At 35.5% G+C, this 21,409-nt stretch overlaps 28 non-coding genes across 28 annotated transcripts; all 28 read right to left on the minus strand.

The window, feature by feature from the left end:
• Positions 1–306: 306 nt before the first annotated feature.
• trnal-caa (transfer RNA leucine (anticodon CAA)) lies at positions 307–418 on the minus strand. The gene is made up of 2 exons: positions 381–418; positions 307–352 (listed from the first exon to the last, which is right to left on the minus strand). It is a non-coding gene; the product is annotated as a tRNA-Leu (tRNA).
• A 1,485-nt stretch (positions 419–1,903) lies between these two features.
• On the minus strand, positions 1,904–2,015 carry trnal-caa (transfer RNA leucine (anticodon CAA)). Its single transcript has 2 exons — positions 1,978–2,015; positions 1,904–1,949 (listed from the first exon to the last, which is right to left on the minus strand). It is a non-coding gene; the product is annotated as a tRNA-Leu (tRNA).
• Positions 2,016–2,700: 685 nt separating this feature from the next.
• trnal-caa (transfer RNA leucine (anticodon CAA)) lies at positions 2,701–2,811 on the minus strand. Its single transcript has 2 exons — positions 2,774–2,811; positions 2,701–2,746 (listed from the first exon to the last, which is right to left on the minus strand). It is a non-coding gene; the product is annotated as a tRNA-Leu (tRNA).
• Positions 2,812–3,618: 807 nt separating this feature from the next.
• On the minus strand, positions 3,619–3,730 carry trnal-caa (transfer RNA leucine (anticodon CAA)). Its single transcript has 2 exons — positions 3,693–3,730; positions 3,619–3,664 (listed from the first exon to the last, which is right to left on the minus strand). It is a non-coding gene; the product is annotated as a tRNA-Leu (tRNA).
• Positions 3,731–3,955: 225 nt separating this feature from the next.
• trnal-caa (transfer RNA leucine (anticodon CAA)) lies at positions 3,956–4,067 on the minus strand. Its single transcript has 2 exons — positions 4,030–4,067; positions 3,956–4,001 (listed from the first exon to the last, which is right to left on the minus strand). It is a non-coding gene; the product is annotated as a tRNA-Leu (tRNA).
• Positions 4,068–4,417: 350 nt separating this feature from the next.
• Positions 4,418–4,529, minus strand: trnal-caa (transfer RNA leucine (anticodon CAA)). The gene is made up of 2 exons: positions 4,492–4,529; positions 4,418–4,463 (listed from the first exon to the last, which is right to left on the minus strand). It is a non-coding gene; the product is annotated as a tRNA-Leu (tRNA).
• An 809-nt stretch (positions 4,530–5,338) lies between these two features.
• trnal-caa (transfer RNA leucine (anticodon CAA)) lies at positions 5,339–5,450 on the minus strand. Its single transcript has 2 exons — positions 5,413–5,450; positions 5,339–5,384 (listed from the first exon to the last, which is right to left on the minus strand). It is a non-coding gene; the product is annotated as a tRNA-Leu (tRNA).
• Positions 5,451–8,287: 2,837 nt separating this feature from the next.
• On the minus strand, positions 8,288–8,399 carry trnal-caa (transfer RNA leucine (anticodon CAA)). The gene is made up of 2 exons: positions 8,362–8,399; positions 8,288–8,333 (listed from the first exon to the last, which is right to left on the minus strand). It is a non-coding gene; the product is annotated as a tRNA-Leu (tRNA).
• A 226-nt stretch (positions 8,400–8,625) lies between these two features.
• On the minus strand, positions 8,626–8,737 carry trnal-caa (transfer RNA leucine (anticodon CAA)). The gene is made up of 2 exons: positions 8,700–8,737; positions 8,626–8,671 (listed from the first exon to the last, which is right to left on the minus strand). It is a non-coding gene; the product is annotated as a tRNA-Leu (tRNA).
• Positions 8,738–9,083: 346 nt separating this feature from the next.
• trnal-caa (transfer RNA leucine (anticodon CAA)) lies at positions 9,084–9,195 on the minus strand. The gene is made up of 2 exons: positions 9,158–9,195; positions 9,084–9,129 (listed from the first exon to the last, which is right to left on the minus strand). It is a non-coding gene; the product is annotated as a tRNA-Leu (tRNA).
• A 685-nt stretch (positions 9,196–9,880) lies between these two features.
• trnal-caa (transfer RNA leucine (anticodon CAA)) lies at positions 9,881–9,992 on the minus strand. The gene is made up of 2 exons: positions 9,955–9,992; positions 9,881–9,926 (listed from the first exon to the last, which is right to left on the minus strand). It is a non-coding gene; the product is annotated as a tRNA-Leu (tRNA).
• A 350-nt stretch (positions 9,993–10,342) lies between these two features.
• On the minus strand, positions 10,343–10,454 carry trnal-caa (transfer RNA leucine (anticodon CAA)). The gene is made up of 2 exons: positions 10,417–10,454; positions 10,343–10,388 (listed from the first exon to the last, which is right to left on the minus strand). It is a non-coding gene; the product is annotated as a tRNA-Leu (tRNA).
• An 890-nt stretch (positions 10,455–11,344) lies between these two features.
• On the minus strand, positions 11,345–11,456 carry trnal-caa (transfer RNA leucine (anticodon CAA)). Its single transcript has 2 exons — positions 11,419–11,456; positions 11,345–11,390 (listed from the first exon to the last, which is right to left on the minus strand). It is a non-coding gene; the product is annotated as a tRNA-Leu (tRNA).
• Positions 11,457–11,804: 348 nt separating this feature from the next.
• trnal-caa (transfer RNA leucine (anticodon CAA)) lies at positions 11,805–11,916 on the minus strand. Its single transcript has 2 exons — positions 11,879–11,916; positions 11,805–11,850 (listed from the first exon to the last, which is right to left on the minus strand). It is a non-coding gene; the product is annotated as a tRNA-Leu (tRNA).
• Positions 11,917–12,347: 431 nt separating this feature from the next.
• Positions 12,348–12,459, minus strand: trnal-caa (transfer RNA leucine (anticodon CAA)). Its single transcript has 2 exons — positions 12,422–12,459; positions 12,348–12,393 (listed from the first exon to the last, which is right to left on the minus strand). It is a non-coding gene; the product is annotated as a tRNA-Leu (tRNA).
• Positions 12,460–13,144: 685 nt separating this feature from the next.
• On the minus strand, positions 13,145–13,256 carry trnal-caa (transfer RNA leucine (anticodon CAA)). Its single transcript has 2 exons — positions 13,219–13,256; positions 13,145–13,190 (listed from the first exon to the last, which is right to left on the minus strand). It is a non-coding gene; the product is annotated as a tRNA-Leu (tRNA).
• A 346-nt stretch (positions 13,257–13,602) lies between these two features.
• On the minus strand, positions 13,603–13,714 carry trnal-caa (transfer RNA leucine (anticodon CAA)). The gene is made up of 2 exons: positions 13,677–13,714; positions 13,603–13,648 (listed from the first exon to the last, which is right to left on the minus strand). It is a non-coding gene; the product is annotated as a tRNA-Leu (tRNA).
• Positions 13,715–14,064: 350 nt separating this feature from the next.
• On the minus strand, positions 14,065–14,176 carry trnal-caa (transfer RNA leucine (anticodon CAA)). Its single transcript has 2 exons — positions 14,139–14,176; positions 14,065–14,110 (listed from the first exon to the last, which is right to left on the minus strand). It is a non-coding gene; the product is annotated as a tRNA-Leu (tRNA).
• Positions 14,177–14,607: 431 nt separating this feature from the next.
• On the minus strand, positions 14,608–14,719 carry trnal-caa (transfer RNA leucine (anticodon CAA)). The gene is made up of 2 exons: positions 14,682–14,719; positions 14,608–14,653 (listed from the first exon to the last, which is right to left on the minus strand). It is a non-coding gene; the product is annotated as a tRNA-Leu (tRNA).
• A 347-nt stretch (positions 14,720–15,066) lies between these two features.
• trnal-caa (transfer RNA leucine (anticodon CAA)) lies at positions 15,067–15,178 on the minus strand. The gene is made up of 2 exons: positions 15,141–15,178; positions 15,067–15,112 (listed from the first exon to the last, which is right to left on the minus strand). It is a non-coding gene; the product is annotated as a tRNA-Leu (tRNA).
• A 348-nt stretch (positions 15,179–15,526) lies between these two features.
• Positions 15,527–15,638, minus strand: trnal-caa (transfer RNA leucine (anticodon CAA)). Its single transcript has 2 exons — positions 15,601–15,638; positions 15,527–15,572 (listed from the first exon to the last, which is right to left on the minus strand). It is a non-coding gene; the product is annotated as a tRNA-Leu (tRNA).
• A 685-nt stretch (positions 15,639–16,323) lies between these two features.
• trnal-caa (transfer RNA leucine (anticodon CAA)) lies at positions 16,324–16,435 on the minus strand. The gene is made up of 2 exons: positions 16,398–16,435; positions 16,324–16,369 (listed from the first exon to the last, which is right to left on the minus strand). It is a non-coding gene; the product is annotated as a tRNA-Leu (tRNA).
• Positions 16,436–17,694: 1,259 nt separating this feature from the next.
• On the minus strand, positions 17,695–17,806 carry trnal-caa (transfer RNA leucine (anticodon CAA)). Its single transcript has 2 exons — positions 17,769–17,806; positions 17,695–17,740 (listed from the first exon to the last, which is right to left on the minus strand). It is a non-coding gene; the product is annotated as a tRNA-Leu (tRNA).
• A 225-nt stretch (positions 17,807–18,031) lies between these two features.
• On the minus strand, positions 18,032–18,143 carry trnal-caa (transfer RNA leucine (anticodon CAA)). Its single transcript has 2 exons — positions 18,106–18,143; positions 18,032–18,077 (listed from the first exon to the last, which is right to left on the minus strand). It is a non-coding gene; the product is annotated as a tRNA-Leu (tRNA).
• An 808-nt stretch (positions 18,144–18,951) lies between these two features.
• On the minus strand, positions 18,952–19,063 carry trnal-caa (transfer RNA leucine (anticodon CAA)). Its single transcript has 2 exons — positions 19,026–19,063; positions 18,952–18,997 (listed from the first exon to the last, which is right to left on the minus strand). It is a non-coding gene; the product is annotated as a tRNA-Leu (tRNA).
• Positions 19,064–19,870: 807 nt separating this feature from the next.
• Positions 19,871–19,982, minus strand: trnal-caa (transfer RNA leucine (anticodon CAA)). The gene is made up of 2 exons: positions 19,945–19,982; positions 19,871–19,916 (listed from the first exon to the last, which is right to left on the minus strand). It is a non-coding gene; the product is annotated as a tRNA-Leu (tRNA).
• Positions 19,983–20,328: 346 nt separating this feature from the next.
• On the minus strand, positions 20,329–20,440 carry trnal-caa (transfer RNA leucine (anticodon CAA)). Its single transcript has 2 exons — positions 20,403–20,440; positions 20,329–20,374 (listed from the first exon to the last, which is right to left on the minus strand). It is a non-coding gene; the product is annotated as a tRNA-Leu (tRNA).
• Positions 20,441–20,829: 389 nt separating this feature from the next.
• Positions 20,830–20,941, minus strand: trnal-caa (transfer RNA leucine (anticodon CAA)). Its single transcript has 2 exons — positions 20,904–20,941; positions 20,830–20,875 (listed from the first exon to the last, which is right to left on the minus strand). It is a non-coding gene; the product is annotated as a tRNA-Leu (tRNA).
• Between the last annotated feature and the right edge of the window lie 468 nt (positions 20,942–21,409).

Here is a 21,409-nt window from a genome sequence, read left to right on the forward strand (position 1 = left end):
ATCGGAGACCAGAATACCCCAGTAACTAGGAAGGACTCTCACCTTGAGTCTGGCGCCTTAGACCACTCGGCCATCCTGACAATTATAAATCTTTAAAATTCATAGGTTTTCACAATTCTGTAACATAACGTCTGATATGTCTGATGGAAACATGCCGATCTTAAGATACAAAGAAAAATAAAGAAAAAATGTTAAAAGCTAATGAGAGATATAGTAAAAAACATTTTTTTATGGATTTTGAGTAACTTTCACCATTTGGAGAATTATTCGGTATTGACAAAGAGCTACTTTTTAAGGCAAAAGTTGTGTCAGAAGAGGGATTTGAACCCTCGCCTCCAATCGGAGACCAGAACACCCCAGTAACTAGGAATGACTTTCAACTTGAGTCTGGCGCCTTAGACCACTCAGCCATCCTGACAATTAAAAAACATTAAAATTCATATGTTTTCACGATTCTGTAACATAACGTCTGATATGTCTGATGGAAACATGTCGATCTTAAGATACAAAGAAAAATAAACAATTTTTTTTTAAAGCTAATGAAAGATATAGTAAAAAACATTTTTTTATGGATTTTGAGTAACTTTTTGAATTCTAAACTAGGCATATGATGACATGTATCGAACGATTATTCGCGTTTCATGTGTTGTCTGTTCTCAAACTATGGCATCTATCAAACGATTAATCACTGTTCATGTGTTTTCCTTTCACCATTTGGAGAATTTTTCGGTATTGACAAAGAGCTACTTTTTAAGGCAAAAGTTGTGTCAGAAGAGGGATTTGAACCCTCGCCTCCAATCGGAGGCCAGAACACACCAGAAACTAGGAAGGACTCTCACCTTGAGTCTGGCGCCTTAGACCACTTGGACATCCTGACAATTATAAGTCTTTAAAATTCATAGGTTTTCACAATTCTGTAACATAACGTCTGACATATCTGATGGAAACATGCCGATCTTAAGATACAAAGAAAAATAAACAAAAAATGTTAAAAGCTAATGAAAGATATAATAAAAAACATTTTTTTATGGATTTTGAGTAACTTTCACCATTTGGAGAACTTTTCGGTATTGACAAAGAGCTACTCTTTTTAAGGCAAAAGTTGTGTCAGAAGAGGGATTTGAACTCTCGCCTCCAATCGGAGACAAGAACACCCCAGTATCTAGGAAGGACTCTCACCTTGAGTCTGGCGCCTTAGACCACTCGGCCATCCTGACAATTATAAATCTTTAAAATTCATAGGTTTTCACAATTCTGTAACATAACGTCTGATATGTCTGATGGAAACATGCCGATCTTAAGATACAAAGAAAAATAAAGAAAAAATGTTAAAAGCTAATGAGAGATATAGTAAAAAACATTTTTTTATGGAATTTGAGTAACTTTATCAATTCTAAACTAGGCATATGATGACATGTATAGAACGATTATTCGCGTTTCATGTGTTGTCTGTTCTCAAACTATGGCATCTGTCAGACGATTAATCACTGTTCATGTGTTTTCCTTTCACCATTTGGAGAATTTTTCGGTATTGACAAAGAGCTACTTTTTAAGGCAAAAAGTTGTGTCAGAAGAAGGATTTGAACCCTCGCCTCCAATCGGAGACCAGAATACCCCAGTAACTAGGAAGGACTCTCACCTTGAGTCTGGCGCCTTAGACCACTCGGCCATCCTGACAATTATAAATCTTTAAAATTCATAGGTTTTCACAATTCTGTAACATAACGTCTGATATGTCTGATGGAAACATGCCGATCTTAAGATACAAAGAAAAATAAAGAAAAAATGTTAAAAGCTAATGAGAGATATAGTAAAAAACATTTTTTTATGGATTTTGAGTAACTTTCACCATTTGGAGAATTATTCGGTATTGACAAAGAGCTACTTTTTAAGGCAAAAGTTGTGTCAGAAGAGGGATTTGAACCCTCGCCTCCAATCGGAGACCAGAACACCCCAGTAACTAGGAATGACTTTCAACTTGAGTCTGGCGCCTTAGACCACTCAGCCATCCTGACAATTAAAAAACATTAAAATTCATATGTTTTCACAATTCTGTAACATAACGTCTGATATGTCTGATGGAAACATGTCGATCTTAAGATACAAAGAAAAATAAACAATTTTTTTTTAAAGCTAATGAAAGATATAGTAAAAAACATTTTTTTATGGATTTTGAGTAACTTTTTGAATTCTAAACTAGGCATATGATGACATGTATCGAACGATTATTCGCGTTTCATGTGTTGTCTGTTCTCAAACTATGGCATCTATCAAACGATTAATCACTGTTCATGTGTTTTCCTTTCACCATTTGGAGAATTTTTCGGTATTGACAAAGAGCTACTTTTTAAGGCAAAAGTTGTGTCAGAAGAGGGATTTGAACCCTCGCCTCCAATCGGAGGCCAGAACACACCAGAAACTAGGAAGGACTCTCACCTTGAGTCTGGCGCCTTAGACCACTTGGACATCCTGACAATTATAAGTCTTTAAAATTCATAGGTTTTCACAATTCTGTAACATAACGTCTGACATATCTGATGGAAACATGCCGATCTTAAGATACAAAGAAAAATAAACAAAAAATGTTAAAAGCTAATGAAAGATATAATAAAAAACATTTTTTTATGGATTTTGAGTAACTTTCACCATTTGGAGAATTTTTCGGTATTGACAAAGAGCTACTTTTTAAGGCAAAAGTTGTGTCAGAAGAGGGATTTGAACCCTCGCCTCCAATCGGAGACCAGAACACCCCAGTACTAGGAAGGACTCTCACCTTGAGTCTGGCGCCTTAGACCACTCGGCCATCCTGACAATTAAAAGTCTTTAAAATTCATATGTTTTCACGATTCTGTAACATAACGTCTGATATGTCTGATGGAAACATGCCGATCTTAAGATACAAAGAAAAATAAACAAAAAATGTTAAAAGCTAATGAAAGATATAGTAAAAAACATTTTTTAATGGATTTTGAGTAACTTTTTGAATTCTAAACTAGGCATATGATGACATGTATCGAACGATTATTCACGTTTCATGTGTTGTCTGTTCTCAAACTATGGCATCTATCAAACGATTAATCACTGTTCATGTGTTTTCCTTTCACCATTTGGAGAACTTTTCGGATTTGACAAAGAGCTACTCTTTTTTAAGGCAAAAGTTGTGTCAGAAGAGGGATTTGAACTCTCGCCTCCAATCGGAGACAAGAACACCCCAGTATCTAGGAAGGACTCTCACCTTGAGTCCGGCACCTTAGACCACTCGGCCATCCTGACAATTATAAATCCTTAAATTCATATGCTTTCACGATTCTGTAACATAACGTCTGATATGTCTGATGGAAACATGCCGATCTTAAGATACAAAGAAAAATAAACATTTTTTTTTTAAAGCTAATGAAAGATATAGTAAAAACATTTTTTTATGGATTTTGAGTAACTTTTTGAATTCTAAACTAGGCATATGATGACATGTATCGAACGATTATTCGCGTTTCATGTGTTGTCTGTTCTCAAACTATGGCATCTATCAAACGATTAATCACTGTTCATGTGTTTTCCTTTCACCATTTGGAGAATTTTTCGGTATTGACAAAGAGCTACTTTTTAAGGCAAAAGTTGTGTCAGAAGAGGGATTTGAACCCTCGCCTCCAATCGGAGACCAGAACACCCGAGTAACTAGGAAGGACTCTCACCTTGAGTCTGGCGCCTTAGACCACTCGGCCATCCTGACAATTATAAATATTTAAAATTCATATGTTTTCGCGATTCTGTAACATAACGTCTGATATGTCTGATGGAAACATGCCGATCTTAAGATACAAAGAAAAATAAACAAAAATTGTTAAAAGCTAATGAAAGATATAATAAAAAACATTTTTGTATGGATTTTGAGTAACTTTCACCATTTGGAGATTTTTCGGTATTGACAAAGAGCTACTTTTTAAGGCAAAAGTTGTGTCAGAAGAGGGATTTGAACCCTCGCCTCCAATCGGAGACCAGAATACCCCAGTAACTAGGAAGCACTCTCACCTTGAGTCTGGCGCCTTAGACCACTCGGCCATCCTGACAATTATAAATCTTTAAAATTCATAGGTTTTTACAATTCTGTAACATAACGTCTGATATGTCTGATGGAAACATGCCGATCTTAAGATACAAAGAAAAATAAACAAAAAATGTTAAAAGCTAATGAAAGATATAGTAAAAAACATTTTTTTATGGAATTTGAGTAACTTTATCAATTCTAAACTAGGCATATGATGACATGTATAGAACGATCATTCGCATTTCATGTGTTGTCTGTTCTCAAACTATGGCATCTATCAAACGATTAATCACTGTTCATGTGTTTTCCTTTCACCATTTGGAGAATTTTTCGGATTTGACAAAGAGCTACTCTTTCTTAAGGATAAAGTTATGTCAGAAGAGGGATTTGAACCCTCGCCTCCAATCGGAGACCAGAACACCCCAGTAACTAGGAAGGACTCTCACCTTGAGTCTGGCGCCTTAGACCACTCGGCCATCCTGACAATTATAAATCTTTAAAATTCATAGGTTTTCACAATTCTGTAACATAACGTCTGATATGTCTGATGGAAACATGCCGATCTTAAGATACAAAGAAAAATAAAGAAAAAATGTTAAAAGCTAATGAGAGATATAGTAAAAAACATTTTTTTATGGAATTTGAGTAACTTTATCAATTCTAAACTAGGCATATGATGACATGTATAGAACGATTATTCGCGTTTCATGTGTTGTCTGTTCTCAAACTATGGCATCTGTCAGACGATTAATCACTGTTCATGTGTTTTCCTTTCACCATTTGGAGAATTTTTCGGTATTGACAAAGAGCTACTTTTTAAGGCAAAAGTTGTGTCAGAAGAAGGATTTGAACCCTCGCCTCCAATCGGAGACCAGAATACCCCAGTAACTAGGAAGGACTCTCACCTTGAGTCTGGCGCCTTAGACCACTCGGCCATCCTGACAATTATAAATCTTTAAAATTCATAGGTTTTCACAATTCTGTAACATAACGTCTGATATGTCTGACGGAAACATGCCGATCTTAAGATACAAAGAAAAATAAACAAAAAATGTTAAAAGCTAATGAAAGATATAGTAAAAAAGATTTTTTAATGGATTTTGAGTAACTTTTTGAATTCTAAACTAGGCATATGATGACATGTATCGAACGATTATTCGCGTTTCATGTGTTGTCTGTTCTCAAACTATGGCATCTATCAAACGATTAATCACTGTTCATGTGTTTTCCTTTCACCATTTGGAGAATTTTTCGGATTTGACAAAGAGCTACTCTTTCTTAAGGATAAAGTTATGTCAGAAGAGGGATTTGAACCCTCGCCTCCAATCGGAGACCAGAACACCCCAGTAACTAGGAAGGACTCTCACCTTGAGTCTGGCGCCTTAGACCACTCGGCCATCCTGACAATTATAAATCTTTAAAATTCATAGGTTTTCACAATTCTGTAACATAACGTCTGATATGTCTGATGGAAACATGCCGATCTTAAGATACAAAGAAAAATAAAGAAAAAATGTTAAAAGCTAATGAGAGATATAGTAAAAAACATTTTTTTATGGAATTTGAGTAACTTTATCAATTCTAAACTAGGCATATGATGACATGTATAGAACGATTATTCGCGTTTCATGTGTTGTCTGTTCTCAAACTATGGCATCTGTCAGACGATTAATCACTGTTCATGTGTTTTCCTTTCACCATTTGGAGAATTTTTCGGTATTGACAAAGAGCTACTTTTTAAGGCAAAAAGTTGTGTCAGAAGAAGGATTTGAACCCTCGCCTCCAATCGGAGACCAGAATACCCCAGTAACTAGGAAGGACTCTCACCTTGAGTCTGGCGCCTTAGACCACTCGGCCATCCTGACAATTATAAATCTTTAAAATTCATAGGTTTTCACAATTCTGTAACATAACGTCTGATATGTCTGATGGAAACATGCCGATCTTAAGATACAAAGAAAAATAAACAAAAAATGTTAAAAGCTAATGAAAGATATAGTAAAAAAGATTTTTTAATGGATTTTGAGTAACTTTTTGAATTCTAAACTAGGCATATGATGACATGTATCGAACGATTATTCGCGTTTCATGTGTTGTCTGTTCTCAAACTATGGCATCTATCAAACGATTAATCACTGTTCATGTGTTTTCCTTTCACCATTTGGAGAATTTTTCGGTATTGACAAAGAGCTACTTTTTAAGGCAAAAGTTGTGTCAGAAGAAGGATTTGAACCCTCGCCTCCAATCGGAGACCAGAACACCCCATTAACTAGGAAGGACTCTCACCTTGAGTCTGGCGCCTTAGACCACTCGGCCATCCTGACAATTATAAATCTTTAAAATTCATAGGTTTTCACAATTCTGTAACATAACGTCTGATATGTCTGATGGAAACATGCCGATCTTAAGATACAAAGAAAAATAAAGAAAAAATGTTAAAAGCTAATGAGAGATATAGTAAAAAACATTTTTTTATGGAATTTGAGTAACTTTATCAATTCTAAACTAGGCATATGATGACATGTATAGAACGATTATTCGCGTTTCATGTGTTGTCTGTTCTCAAACTATGGCATCTGTCAGACGATTAATCACTGTTCATGTGTTTTCCTTTCACCATTTGGAGAACTTTTCGGTTTTGACAAAGAGCTACTCTTTTTTTAAGGCAAAAGTTGTGTCAGAAGAGGGATTTGAACCCTCGCCTCCAATCGGAGAGCAGAACACCCCAGTAACTAGGAAGGACTCTCACCTTGAGTCTGGCGCCTTAGACCACTCGGCCATCCTGACAATTATAAATCTTTAAAATTCATAGGTTTTCACAATTCTGTAACATAACAGCTACTTTTTAAGGCAAAAGTGTTGTCAGAAGAAGGATTTGAACCCTCGCCTCCAATCGGAGACCAGAATACCCCAGTAACTAGGAAGGACTCTCACCTTGAGTCTGGCGCCTTAGACCACTCGGCCATCCTGACAATTATAAATCTTTAAAATTCATAGGTTTTCACAATTCTGTAACATAACGTCTGATATGTCTGATGGAAACATGCCGATCTTAAGATACAAAGAAAAATAAACAAAAAATGTTAAAAGCTAATGAAAGATATAGTAAAAAACATTTTTTTATGGAATTTGAGTAACTTTATCAATTCTAAACTAGGCATATGATGACATGTATAGAACGATTATTCGCGTTTCATGTGTTGTCTGTTCTCAAACTATGGCATCTATCAAACGATTAATCACTGTTCATGTGTTTTCCTTTCACCATTTGGAGAATTTTTCGGTATTGACAAAGAGCTACTTTTTAAGGCAAAAAGTTGTGTCAGAAGAAGGATTTGAACCCTCGCCTCCAATCGGAGACCAGAATACCCCAGTAACTAGGAAGGACTCTCACCTTGAGTCTGGCGCCTTAGACCACTCGGCCATCCTGACAATTATAAATCTTTAAAATTCATAGGTTTTCACAATTCTGTAACATAACGTCTGATATGTCTGATGGAAACATGCCGATCTTAAGATACAAAGAAAAATAAACAAAAAATGTTAAAAGCTAATGAAAGATATAGTAAAAAAGATTTTTTAATGGATTTTGAGTAACTTTTTGAATTCTAAACTAGGCATATGATGACATGTATCGAACGATTATTCGCGTTTCATGTGTTGTCTGTTCTCAAACTATGGCATCTATCAAACGATTAATCACTGTTCATGTGTTTTCCTTTCACCATTTGGAGAATTTTTCGGTATTGACAAAGAGCTACTTTTTAAGGCAAAAGTTGTGTCAGAAGAGGGATTTGCACCCTCGCCTCCAATCGGAGACCAGAACACCCCATTAACTAGGAAGGACTCTCACCTTGAGTCTGGCGCCTTAGACCACTCGGCCATCCTGACAATTATAAATCTTAAAAATTCATAGGTTTTCTCGATTCTGTAACATAACGTCTGATATGTCTGATGGAAACATGCCGATCTTAAGATACAAAGAAAAATAAACAAAAAATTTTAAAAGCTAATGAAAGATATAGTAAAAAACATTTTTTTATGGAATTTGAGTAACTTTATCAATTCTAAACTAGGCATATGATGACATGTATAGAACGATTATTCGCGTTTCATGTGTTGTCTGTTCTCAAACTATGGCATCTGTCAGACGATTAATCACTGTTCATGTGTTTTCCTTTCACCATTTGGAGAACTTTTCGGTTTTGACAAAGAGCTACTCTTTTTTTAAGGCAAAAGTTGTGTCAGAAGAGGGATTTGAACCCTCGCCTCCAATCGGAGACCAGAACACCCCAGTAACTAGGAAGGACTCTCACCTTGAGTCTGGCGCCTTAGACCACTCGGCCATCCTGACAATTATAAATCCTTAAAATTCATATGTTTTCGCGATTCTGTAACATAACGTCTGATATGTCTGATGGAAACATGCCGATCTTAAGATACAAAGAAAAATAAACAAAAAATGTTAAAAGCTAATGAAAGATATAATAAAAAACATTTTTTTATGGATTTTGAGTAACTTTCACCATTTGGAGAATTTTTCGGTATTGACAAAGAGCTACTTTTTAAGGCAAAAGTTGTGTCAGAAGAGGGATTTGAACCCTCGCCTCCAATCGGAGACCAGAACACCCCAGTAACTAGGAAGGACTCTCACCTTGAGTCTGGCGCCTTAGACCACTCGGCCATCCTGACAATTATAAATCCTTAAAATTCATATGTTTTCGCGATTCTGTAACATAACGTCTGATATGTCTGATGGAAACATGCCGATCTTAAGATACAAAGAAAAATAAACAATTTTTTTTAAAGCTAATGAAAGATATAGTAAAAAACATTTTTTAATGGATTTTGAGTAACTTTTTGAATTCTAAACTAGGCATATGATGACATGTATCGAACGATTATTCGCGTTTCATGTGTTGTCTGTTCTCAAACTATGGCATCTATCAAAGGATTCATTAATGTTCATGTGTTTTCCTTTCACCATTTGGAGAATTTTTCGGTATTGACAAAGAGCTACTTTTTAAGGCAAAAGTTGTGTCAGAAGAGGGATTTGAACCCTCGCCTCCAATCGGAGACCAGAACAGCCCAGTAACTAGGAAGGACTCTCACTTTGAGTCTGGCGCCTTAGACCACTCGGCCATCCTGACAATTAAACGTCTTTAAAATTCATAGGTTTTCACAATTCTGTAACATGACGTCTGATATGTCTGATGGAAATATGCCGATCTTAAGATACAAAGAAAAATAAACAAAAAATGTTAAAAGCTAATGAAAGATATAATAAAAAACATTTTTTAATGGATTTTGAGTAACTTTTTGAATTCTAAACTAGGCATATGATGACATGTATCGAACGATTATTCGCGTTTCATGTGTTGTCTGTTCTCAAACTATGGCATCTATCAAACGATTAATCACTGTTCATGTGTTTTCCTTTCACCATTTGGAGAATTTTTCGGTATTGACAAAGAGCTACTTTTTAAGGCAAAAGTTGTGTCAGAAGAGGGATTTGAACCGTCGCCTCCAATCGGAGACGAGAACACCCCAGTAACTAGGAAGGACTCTCACCTTGAGTCTGGCGCCTTAGACCACTCGGCCATCCTGACAATTATAAATCCTTAAAATTCATATTTTTTCGCGATTCTGTAACATAACGTCTGATATGTCTGATGGAAACATGCCGATCTTAAGATACAAAGAAAAATAAACAAAAAATGTTAAAAGCTAATGAAAGATATAATAAAAAACATTTTTTTATGGATTTTGAGTAACTTTCACCATTTGGAGAATTTTTCGGTATTGACAAAGAGCTACTTTTTAAGGCAAAAGTTGTGTCAGAAGAGGGATTTGAACCCTCGCCTCCAATCGGAGACCAGAACACCCCAGTAACTAGGAAGGACTCTCACCTTGAGTCTGGCGCCTTAGACCACTCGGCCATCCTGACAATTATAAATCCTTAAAATTCATATGTTTTCGCGATTCTGTAACATAACTTCTGATATGTCTGATGGAAACATGCCGATCTTAAGATACAAAGAAAAATAAACAATTTTTTTTTAAAGCTAATGAAAGATATAATAAAAAACATTTTTTTATGGATTTTGAGTAACTTTTTGAATTCTAAACTAGGCATATGATGACATGTATCGAACGATTATTCGCGTTTCATATGTTGTCTGTTCTCAAACTATGGCATCTATCAATCGATTAATCACTGTTCATGTGTTTTCCTTTCACCATTTGGAGAACTTTTCGGATTTGACAAAGAGCTACTCTTTTTTAAGGCAAAAGTTGTGTCAGAAGAGGGATTTGAACCCTCGCCTCCAATCGGAGACCAGAACACCCCAGTAACTAGGAAGGACTCTCACCTTGAGTCTGGCGCCTTAGACCACTCGGCCATCCTGACAATTATAAATCCTTAAAATTCATATGTTTTCGCGATTCTGTAACATAACGTCTGATATGTCTGATGGAAACATGCCGATCTTAAGATATAAAGAAAAATAAACATTTTTTTTTTAAAGCTAATGAAAGATATAGTAAAAAACATTTTTTTATGGATTTTGAGTAACTTTTTGAATTCTAAACTAGGCATATGATGACGTGTATCGAACGATGAATCCTTAAAATTCATATGTTTTCGCGATTCTGTAACATAACGTCTGATATGTCTGATGGAAACATGCCGATCTTAAGATACAAAGAAAAATAAACAAAAAATGTTAAAAGCTAATGAAAGATATAATAAAAAACATTTTTTTATGGATTTTGAGTAACTTTCACCATTTGGAGAATTTTTCGGTATTGACAAAGAGCTACTTTTTAAGGCAAAAGTTGTGTCAGAAGAGGGATTTGAACCCTCGCCTCCAATCTGAGACCAGAACACCCCAGTAACTAGGAAGGACTCTCACCTTGAGTCTGGCGCCTTAGACCACTCGGCCATCCTGACAATTATAAATCCTTAAAATTCATATGTTTTCGCGATTCTGTAACATAACGTCTGATATGTCTGATGGAAACATGCCGATCTTAAGATACAAAGAAAAATATACATTTTTTTTTTAAAGCTAATGAAAGATATAGTAAAAAACATTTTTTTATGGATTTTGAGTAACTTTTTGAATTCTAAACTAGGCATATGATGACATGTATCGAACGATTATTCGCGTTTCATGTGTTGTCTGTTCTCAAACTATGGCATCTATCAAAGGATTAATTAATGTTCATGTGTTTTCCTTTCACCATTTGGAGAATTTTTCGGTATTGACAAAGAGCTACTTTTTAAGGCAAAAGTTGTGTCAGAAGAGGGATTTGAACCCTCGCCTCCAATCGGAGACCAGAACACCCCAGTAACAAGGAAGGACTCTCACCTTGAGTCTGGCGCCTTAGACCACTCGGCCATCCTGACAATTATAAATCCTTAAAATTCATATGTTTTCGCGATTCTGTAACATAACGTCTGATATGTCTGATGGAAACATGCCGATCTTAAGATACAAAGAAAAATAAATATTTTTTTTTAAAGCTAATGAAAGATATAGTAAAAACATTTTTTTATGGATTTTGAGTAACTTTTTGAATTCTAAACTAGGCATATGATGACATGTATCGAACGATTATTCGCGTTTCATATGTTGTCTGTTCTCAAACTATGGCATCTATCAATCGATTAATCACTGTTCATGTGTTTTCCTTTCACCATTTGGAGAACTTTTCGGATTTGACAAAGAGCTACTCTTTTTTAAGGCAAAAGTTGTGTCAGAAGAGGGATTTGAACCCTCGCCTCCAATCGGAGACCAGAACACCCCAGTAACTAGGAAGGACTCTCACCTTGAGTCTGGCGCCTTAGACCACTCGGCCATCCTGACAATTATAAATCCTTAAAATTCATATGTTTTCAAGATTCTGTAACATAACGTCTGATATGTCTGATGGAAACATGCCGATCTTAAGATATAAAGAAAAATAAACATTTTTTTTTTAAAGCTAATGAAAGATATAGTAAAAAACATTTTTTTATGGATTTTGAGTAACTTTTTGAATTCTAAACTAGGCATATGATGACGTGTATCGAACGATGAATCCTTAAAATTCATATGTTTTCGCGATTCTGTAACATAACGTCTGATATGTCTGATGGAAACATGCCGATCTTAAGATACAAAGAAAAATAAACAAAAAATGTTAAAAGCTAATGAAAGATATAATAAAAAACATTTTTTTATGGATTTTGAGTAACTTTCACCATTTGGAGAATTTTTCGGTATTGACAAAGAGCTACTTTTTAAGGCAAAAGTTGTGTCAGAAGAGGGATTTGAACCCTCGCCTCCAATCGGAGACCAGAACAGCCCAGTAACTAGGAAGGACTCTCACTTTGAGTCTGGCGCCTTAGACCACTCGGCCATCCTGACAATTAAACGTCTTTAAAATTCACAGGTTTTCACAATTCTGTAACATGACGTCTGATATGTCTGATGGAAATATGCCGATCTTAAGATACAAAGAAAAATAAACAAAAAATGTTAAAAGCTAATGAAAGATATAATAAAAAACATTTTTTAATGGATTTTGAGTAACTTTTTGAATTCTAAACTAGGCATATGATGACATGTATCGAACGATTATTCGCGTTTCATGTGTTGTCTGTTCTCAAACTATGGCATCTATCAAACGATTAATCACTGTTCATGTGTTTTCCTTTCACCATTTGGAGAATTTTTCGGTATTGACAAAGAGCTACTTTTTAAGGCAAAAGTTGTGTCAGAAGAGGGATTTGAACCGTCGCCTCCAATCGGAGACGAGAACACCCCAGTAACTAGGAAGGACTCTCACCTTGAGTCTGGCGCCTTAGACCACTCGGCCATCCTGACAATTATAAATCCTTAAAATTCATATTTTTTCGCGATTCTGTAACATAACGTCTGATATGTCTGATGGAAACATGCCGATCTTAAGATACAAAGAAAAATAAACAAAAAATGTTAAAAGCTAATGAAAGATATAATAAAAAACATTTTTTTATGGATTTTGAGTAACTTTCACCATTTGGAGAATTTTTCGGTATTGACAAAGAGCTACTTTTTAAGGCAAAAGTTGTGTCAGAAGAGGGATTTGAACCCTCGCCTCCAATCGGAGACCAGAACACCCCAGTAACTAGGAAGGACTCTCACCTTGAGTCTGGCGCCTTAGACCACTCGGCCATCCTGACAATTATAAATCCTTAAAATTCATATGTTTTCGCGATTCTGTAACATAACTTCTGATATGTCTGATGGAAACATGCCGATCTTAAGATACAAAGAAAAATAAACAATTTTTTTTTAAAGCTAATGAAAGATATAGTAAAAAACATTTTTTATGGATTTTGAGTAACTTTTTGAATTCTAAACTAGGCATATGATGACATGTATCGAACGATTATTCGCGTTTCATGTGTTGTCTGTTCTCAAACTATGGCATCTATCAAAGGATTAATTAATGTTCATGTGTTTTCCTTTCACCATTTGGAGAATTTTTCGGTATTGACAAAGAGCTACTTTTTAAGGCAAAAGTTGTGTCAGAAGAGGGATTTGAACCCTCGCCTCCAATCGGAGACCAGAATACCCTAGTAACTAGGAAGGACTCTCACCTTGAGTCTGGTGCCTTAGACCACTCGGCCATCCTGACAATTAAAAGACTTTAAAATTCATAGGTTTTCACAATTCTGTAACATGACGTCTGATATGTCTGATGGAAACATGCCGATCTTAAGATACAAAGAAAAATAAACAAAAAATGTTAAAAGCTAATGAAAGATATAATAAAAAACATTTTTTTATGGATTTTGAGTAACTTTTTGAATTCTAAACTAGGCATATGATGACATGTATCGAACGATTATTCGCGTTTCATATGTTGTCTGTTCTCAAACTATGGCATCTATCAATCGATTAATCACTGTTCATGTGTTTTCCTTTCACCATTTGGAGAACTTTTCGGATTTGACAAAGAGCTACTCTTTTTTAAGGCAAAAGTTGTGTCAGAAGAGGGATTTGAACCCTCGCCTCCAATCGGAGACCAGAACACCCCAGTAACTAAGAAGGACTCTCACCTTGAGTCTGACGCCTTAGACCACTCGGCCATCCTGACAATTATAAATCCTTAAAATTCATATGTTTTCGCGATTCTGTAACATAACGTCTGATATGTCTGATGGAAACATGCCGATCTTAAGATATAAAGAAAAATATACATTTTTTTTTTAAAGCTAATGAAAGATATAGTAAAAAACATTTTTTTATGGATTTTGAGTAACTTTTTGAATTCTAAACTAGGCATATGATGACGTGTATCGAACGATGAATCCTTAAAATTCATATGTTTTCGCGATTCTGTAACATAACGTCTGATATGTCTGATGGAAACATGCCGATCTTAAGATACAAAGAAAAATAAACAAAAAATGTTAAAAGCTAATGAAAGATATAATAAAAAACATTTTTTTATGGATTTTGAGTAACTTTCACCATTTGGAGAATTTTTCGGTATTGACAAAGAGCTACTTTTTAAGGCAAAAGTTGTGTCAGAAGAGGGATTTGAACCCTCGCCTCCAATCGGAGACCAGAACACCCCAGTAACTAGGAAGGACTCTCACCTTGAGTCTGGCGCCTTAGACCACTCGGCCATCCTGACAATTATAAATCCTTAAAATTCATATGTTTTCGCGATTCTGTAACATAACGTCTGATATGTCTGATGGAAACATGCCGATCTTAAGATACAAAGAAAAATAAACAATTTTTTTTTAAAGCTAATGAAAGATATAGTAAAAAACATTTTTTTATGGATTTTGAGTAACTTTTTGAATTCTAAACTAGGCATATGATGACATGTATCGAACGATTATTCGCGTTTCATGTGTTGTCTGTTCTCAAACTATGGCATCTATCAAAGGATTAATTAATGTTCATGTGTTTTCCTTTCACCATTTGGAGAATTTTTCGGTATTGACAAAGAGCTACTTTTTAAGGCAAAAGTTGTGTCAGAAGAGGGATTTGAACCCTCGCCTCCAATCGGAGACCAGAACACCCCAGTAACTAGGAAGGACTCTCACCTTGAGTCTGGCGCCTTAGACCACTCGGCCATCCTGACAATTATAAATCCTTAAAATTCATATGTTTTCGCGATTCTGTAACATAACGTCTGATATGTCTGATGGAAACATGCCGATCTTAAGATACAAAGAAAAATAAATAATTTTTTTTTAAAGCTAATGAAAGATATAGTAAAAACATTTTTTTATGGATTTTGAGTAACTTTTTGAATTCTAAACTAGGCATATGATGACATGTATCGAACGATTATTCGCGTTTCATATGTTGTCTGTTCTCAAACTATGGCATCTATCAATCGATTAATCACTGTTCATGTGTTTTCCTTTCACCATTTGGAGAACTTTTCGGATTTGACAAAGAGCTACTCTTTTTAAGGCAAAAGTTGTGTCAGAAGAGGGATTTGAACCCTCGCCTCCAATCGGAGACCAGAACACCCCAGTAACTAGGAAGGACTCTCACTTTGAGTCTGGCGCCTTAGACCACTCGGCCATCCTGACAATTAAACGTCTTTAAAATTCACAGGTTTTCACAATTCTGTAACATGACGTCTGATATGTCTGATGGAAATATGCCGATCTTAAGATACAAAGAAAAATAAACAAAAAATGTTAAAAGCTAATGAAAGATATAATAAAAAACATTTTTTAATGGATTTTGAGTAACTTTTTGAATTCTAAACTAGGCATATGATGACATGTATCGAACGATTATTCGCGTTTCATGTGTTGTCTGTTCTCAAACTATGGCATCTATCAAACGATTAATCACTGTTCATGTGTTTTCCTTTCACCATTTGGAGAATTTTTCGGTATTGACAAAGAGCTACTTTTTTAAGGCAAAAGTTGTGTCAGAAGAGGGATTTGAACCGTCGCCTCCAATCGGAGACGAGAACACCCCAGTAACTAGGAAGGACTCTCACCTTGAGTCTGGCGCCTTAGACCACTCGGCCATCCTGACAATTATAAATCCTTAAAATTCATATTTTTTCGCGATTCTGTAACATAACGTCTGATATGTCTGATGGAAACATGCCGATCTTAAGATACAAAGAAAAATAAACAAAAATGTTAAAAGCTAATGAAAGATATAATAAAAAACATTTTTTTATGGATTTTGAGTAACTTTCACCATTTGGAGAATTTTTCGGTATTGACAAAGAGCTACTTTTTAAGGCAAAAGTTGTGTCAGAAGAGGGATTTGAACCCTCGCCTCCAATCGGAGACCAGAACACCCCAGTAACTAGGAAGGACTCTCACCTTGAGTCTGGCGCCTTAGACCACTCGGCCATCCTGACAATTATAAATCCTTAAAATTCATATGTTTTCGCGATTCTGTAACATAACTTCTGATATGTCTGATGGAAACATGCCGATCTTAAGATACAAAGAAAAATAAACAAATTTTTTTAAAGCTAATGAAAGATATAGTAAAAAACATTTTTTTATGGATTTTGAGTAACTTTTTGAATTCTAAACTAGGCATATGATGACATGTATCGAACGATTATTCGCGTTTCATGTGTTGTCTGTTCTCAAACTATGGCATCTATCAAAGGATTAATTACTGTTCATGTGTTTTCCTTTCACCATTTGGAGAATTTTCGGTATTGACAAAGAGCTACTTTTTAAGGCAAAAGTTGTGTCAGAAGAGGGATTTGAACCCTCGCCTCCAATCGGAGACCAGAATACCCTAGTAACTAGGAAGGACTCTCACCTTGAGTCTGGCGACTTAGACCACTCGGCCATCCTGACAACTATTAATCTTTAAATTCATATGTTTTCACGATTCTGTAACATAACGTCTGATATGTCTGATGGAAACATGCCGATCTTAAGATACAAAGAAAAATAAACAAAAAATGTTAAAAGCTAATGAAAGATATAGTAAAAAACATTTTTTTATGGATTTTGAGTAACTTTTTGAATTCTAAACTAGGCATATGATGACATGTATCGAACGATTATTCGCGTTTCATGTGTTGTCTGTTCTCAAACTATGGCATCTATCAACGATTAATCACTGTTCATGTGTTTTCCTTTCACCATTTGGAGAACTTTTCGGATTTGACAAAGAGCTACTCTTTTTAAGGCAAAAGTGGTGTCAGAAGAGGGATTTGAACCCTCGCCTCCAATCGGAGACCAGAACACCCCAGTAACTAGGAAGGACTCTCACCTTGAGTCTGGCGACTTAGACCACTCGGCCATCCTGACAACTATAAATCCTTAAATTCATATGTTTTCACGATTCTGTAACATAACGTCTGATATGTCTGATGGAAACATGCCGATCTTAAGATACAGAGAAAAATAAACATTTTTTTTTAAAGCTAATGAAAGATATAGTAAAAACATTTTTTATGGATTTTGAGTAACTTTTTGGATTCTAAACTAGGCATATGATGACATGTATCGAACGATTATTCGTGTTTCATGTGTTGTCTGTTCTCAAACAATGGCATCTATCAAACGATTAATCACTGTTCATGTGTTTTCCTTTCACCATTTGGAGAATTTTTCGGTATTGACAAAGAGCTACTTTTTATGGCAAAAGTTGTGTCAGAAGAGGGATTTGAACCCTCGCCTCCAATCGGAGACCAGAACACCCCAGTAACTAGGAAGGACTCTCACCTTGAGTCTGGCGCCTTAGACCACTCGGCCATCCTGACAATTATAAATATTTAAAATTCATATGTTTTCGCGATTCTGTAACATAACGTCTGATATGTCTGATGGAAACATGCCGATATTAAGATACAAAGAAAAATAAACAAAAATTGTTAAAAGCTAATGAAAGATATAATAAAAAACATTTTTTTATGGATTTTGAGTAACTTTCACCATTTGGAGAATTTTTCGGTATTGACAAAGAGCTACTTTTTAAGGAAAAGTTGTGTCAGAAGAGGGATTTGAACCCTCGCCTCCAATCGGAGACCAGAATACCCCAGTAACTAGGAAGGACTCTCACCTTGAGTCTGGCGCCTTAGACCACTCGGCCATCCTGACAATTAAAAGTCTTTAAAATTCATAGGTTTTCACAATTCTGTAACATAACGTCTGATATGTCTGATGGAAACATGCCGATCTTAAGATACAAAGAAAAATAAACAAAAAATGTTAAAAGCTAATGAAAGATATAGTAAAAAACATTTTTTAATGGATTTTGAGTAACTTTTTGAATTCTAAACTAGGCATATGATGACATGTATCGAACGATTATTCGCGTTTCATGTGTTGTCTGTTCTCAAACTATGGCATCTATCAAACGATTAATCACTGTTCATGTGTTTTCCTTTCACCATTTGGAGAACTTTTCGGATTTGACAAAGAGCTACTCTTTTTTAAGGCAAAAGTTGTGTCAGAAGAGGGATTTGAACCCTCGCCTCCAATCGGAGACCAGAACACCCCAGTAACTAGGAAGGACTCTCACCTTGAGTCTGGCGACTTAGACCACTCGGCCATCCTGACAACTATAAATCCTTAAATTCATATGTTTTCACGATTCTGTAACATAACGTCTGATATGTCTGATGGAAACATGCCGATCTTAAGATACAAAGAAAAATAAACAAAAAATGTTAAAAGCTAATGAAAGATATAGTAAAAAACATTTTTTAATGGATTTTGAGTAACTTTTTGAATTCTAAACTAGGCATATGATGACATGTATCGAACGATTATTCGCGTTTCATGTGTTGTCTGTTCTCAAACTATGGCATCTATCAAACGATTAATCACTGTTCATGTGTTTTACTTTCACCATTTGGAGAATTTTTCGGTATTGACAAAGAGCTACTTTTTAAGGCAAAAGTTGTGTCAGAAGAGGGATTTGAACCCTCGCCTCCAATCGGAGACCAGAATACCCCAGTAACTAGGAAGGACTCTCACCTTGAGTCTGGCGCCTTAGACCACTCGGCCATCCTGACAATTAAAAGTCTTTAAAATTCATAGGTTTTCACAATTCTGTAACATAACGTCTGATATGTCTGATGGAAACATGCCGATCTTAAGATACAAAGAAAAATAAACAAAAAATGTTAAAAGCTAATGAAAGATATAGTAAAAAACATTTTTTAATGGATTTTGAGTAACTTTTTGAATTCTAAACTAGGCATATGATGACATGTATCGAACGATTATTCGCGTTTCATGTGTTGTCTGTTCTCAAACTATGGCATCTATCAAACGATTAATCACTGTTCATGTGTTTTCCTTTCACCATTTGGAGAACTTTTCGGATTTGACAAAGAGCTACTCTTTTTTAAGGCAAAAGTGGTGTCAGAAGAGGGATTTGAACCCTCGCCTCCAATCGGAGACCAGAACACCCCAGTAACTAGGAAGGACTCTCACCTTGAGTCTGGCGACTTAGACCACTCGGCCATCCTGACAACTATAAATCCTTAAATTCATATGTTTTCACGATTCTGTAACATAACGTCTGATATGTCTGATGGAAACATGCCGATCTTAAGATACAGAGAAAAATAAACATTTTTTTTTTAAAGCTAATGAAAGATATAGTAAAAACATTTTTTTATGGATTTTGAGTAACTTTTTGGATTCTAAACTAGGCATATGATGACATGTATCGAACGATTATTCGTGTTTCATGTGTTGTCTGTTCTCAAACAATGGCATCTATCAAACGATTAATCACTGTTCATGTGTTTTCCTTTCACCATTTGGAGAATTTTTCGGTATTGACAAAGAGCTACTTTTTATGGCAAAAGTTGTGTCAGAAGAGGGATTTGAACCCTCGCCTCCAATCGGAGACCAGAACACCCCAGTAACTAGGAAGGACTCTCACCTTGAGTCTGGCGCCTTAGACCACTCGGCCATCCTGACAATTATAAATTTTTAAAATTCATATGTTTTCGCGATTCTGTAACATAACGTCTGATATGTCTGATGGAAACATGCCGATCTTAAGATACAAAGAAAAATAAACATTTTTTTTTTAAAGCTAATGAAAGATATAGTAAAAACATTTTTTTATGGATTTTGAGTAACTTTTTGAATTCTAAACTAGGCATATGATGACATGTATCGAACGATTATTCGTGTTTCATGTGTTGTCTGTTCTCAAACAATGGCATCTATCAAACGATTAATCACTGTTCATGTGTTTTCCTTTCACCATTTGGAGAATTTTTCGGTATTGACAAAGAGCTACTTTTTAAGGCAAAAGTTGTGTCAGAAGAGGGATTTGAACCCTCGCCTCCAATCGGAGACCAGAATACCCCAGTAACTAGGAAGGACTCTCACCTTGAGTCTGGCGCCTTAGACCACTCGGCCATCCTGACAATTAAAAGTCTTTAAAATTCATAGGTTTTCACAATTCTGTAACATAACGTCTGATATGTCTGATGGAAACATGCCGATCTTAAGATACAAAGAAAAATAAACAAAAAATGTTAAAAGCTAATGAAAGATATAGTAAAAAACATTTTTTAATGGATTTTGAGTAACTTTTTGAATTCTAAACTAGGCATATGTATCGATTCTGTAACATAACGTCTGATATGTCTGATGGAAACATGCCGATCTTAAGATACAAACAAAAATAAACAAAAATTGTTAAAAGCTAATGAAAGATATAATAAAAAACATTTTTTTATGGATTTTGAGTAACTTTCACCATTTGGAGAATTTTTCGGTATTGACAAAGAGCTACTTTTTAAGGCAAAAGTTGTGTCAGAAGAGGGATTTGAACCCTCGCCTCCAATCGGAGACCAGAATACCCCAGTAACTAGGAAGGACTCTCACCTTGAGTCTGGCGCCTTAGACCACTCGGCCATCCTGACAATTAAAAGTCTTTAAAATTCATAGGTTTTCACAATTCTGTAACATAACGTCTGATATGTCTGATGGAAACATGCCGATCTTAAGATACAAAGAAAAATAAACAAAAAATGTTAAAAGCTAATGAAAGATATAGTAAAAAACATTTTTTAATGGATTTTGAGTAACTTTTTGAATTCTAAACTAGGCATATGATGACATGTATCGAACGATTATTCGCGTTTCATGTGTTGTCTGTTCTCAAACTATGGCATCTATCAAACGATTAATCACTGTTCATGTGTTTTCCTTTCACCATTTGGAGAACTTTTCGGATTTGACAAAGAGCTACTCTTTTTTAAGGCAAAAGTTGTGTCAGAAGAGGGATTTGAACCCTCGCCTCCAATCGGAGACCAGAACACCCCAGTAACTAGGAAGGACTCTCACCTTGAGTCTGGCGACTTAGACCACTCGGCCATCCTGACAACTAT

Source organism: Oncorhynchus kisutch, linkage group LG8 (assembly GCF_002021735.2).
Source record: "Oncorhynchus kisutch isolate 150728-3 linkage group LG8, Okis_V2, whole genome shotgun sequence".
Lineage (NCBI taxonomy): Eukaryota > Metazoa > Chordata > Actinopteri > Salmoniformes > Salmonidae > Oncorhynchus > Oncorhynchus kisutch.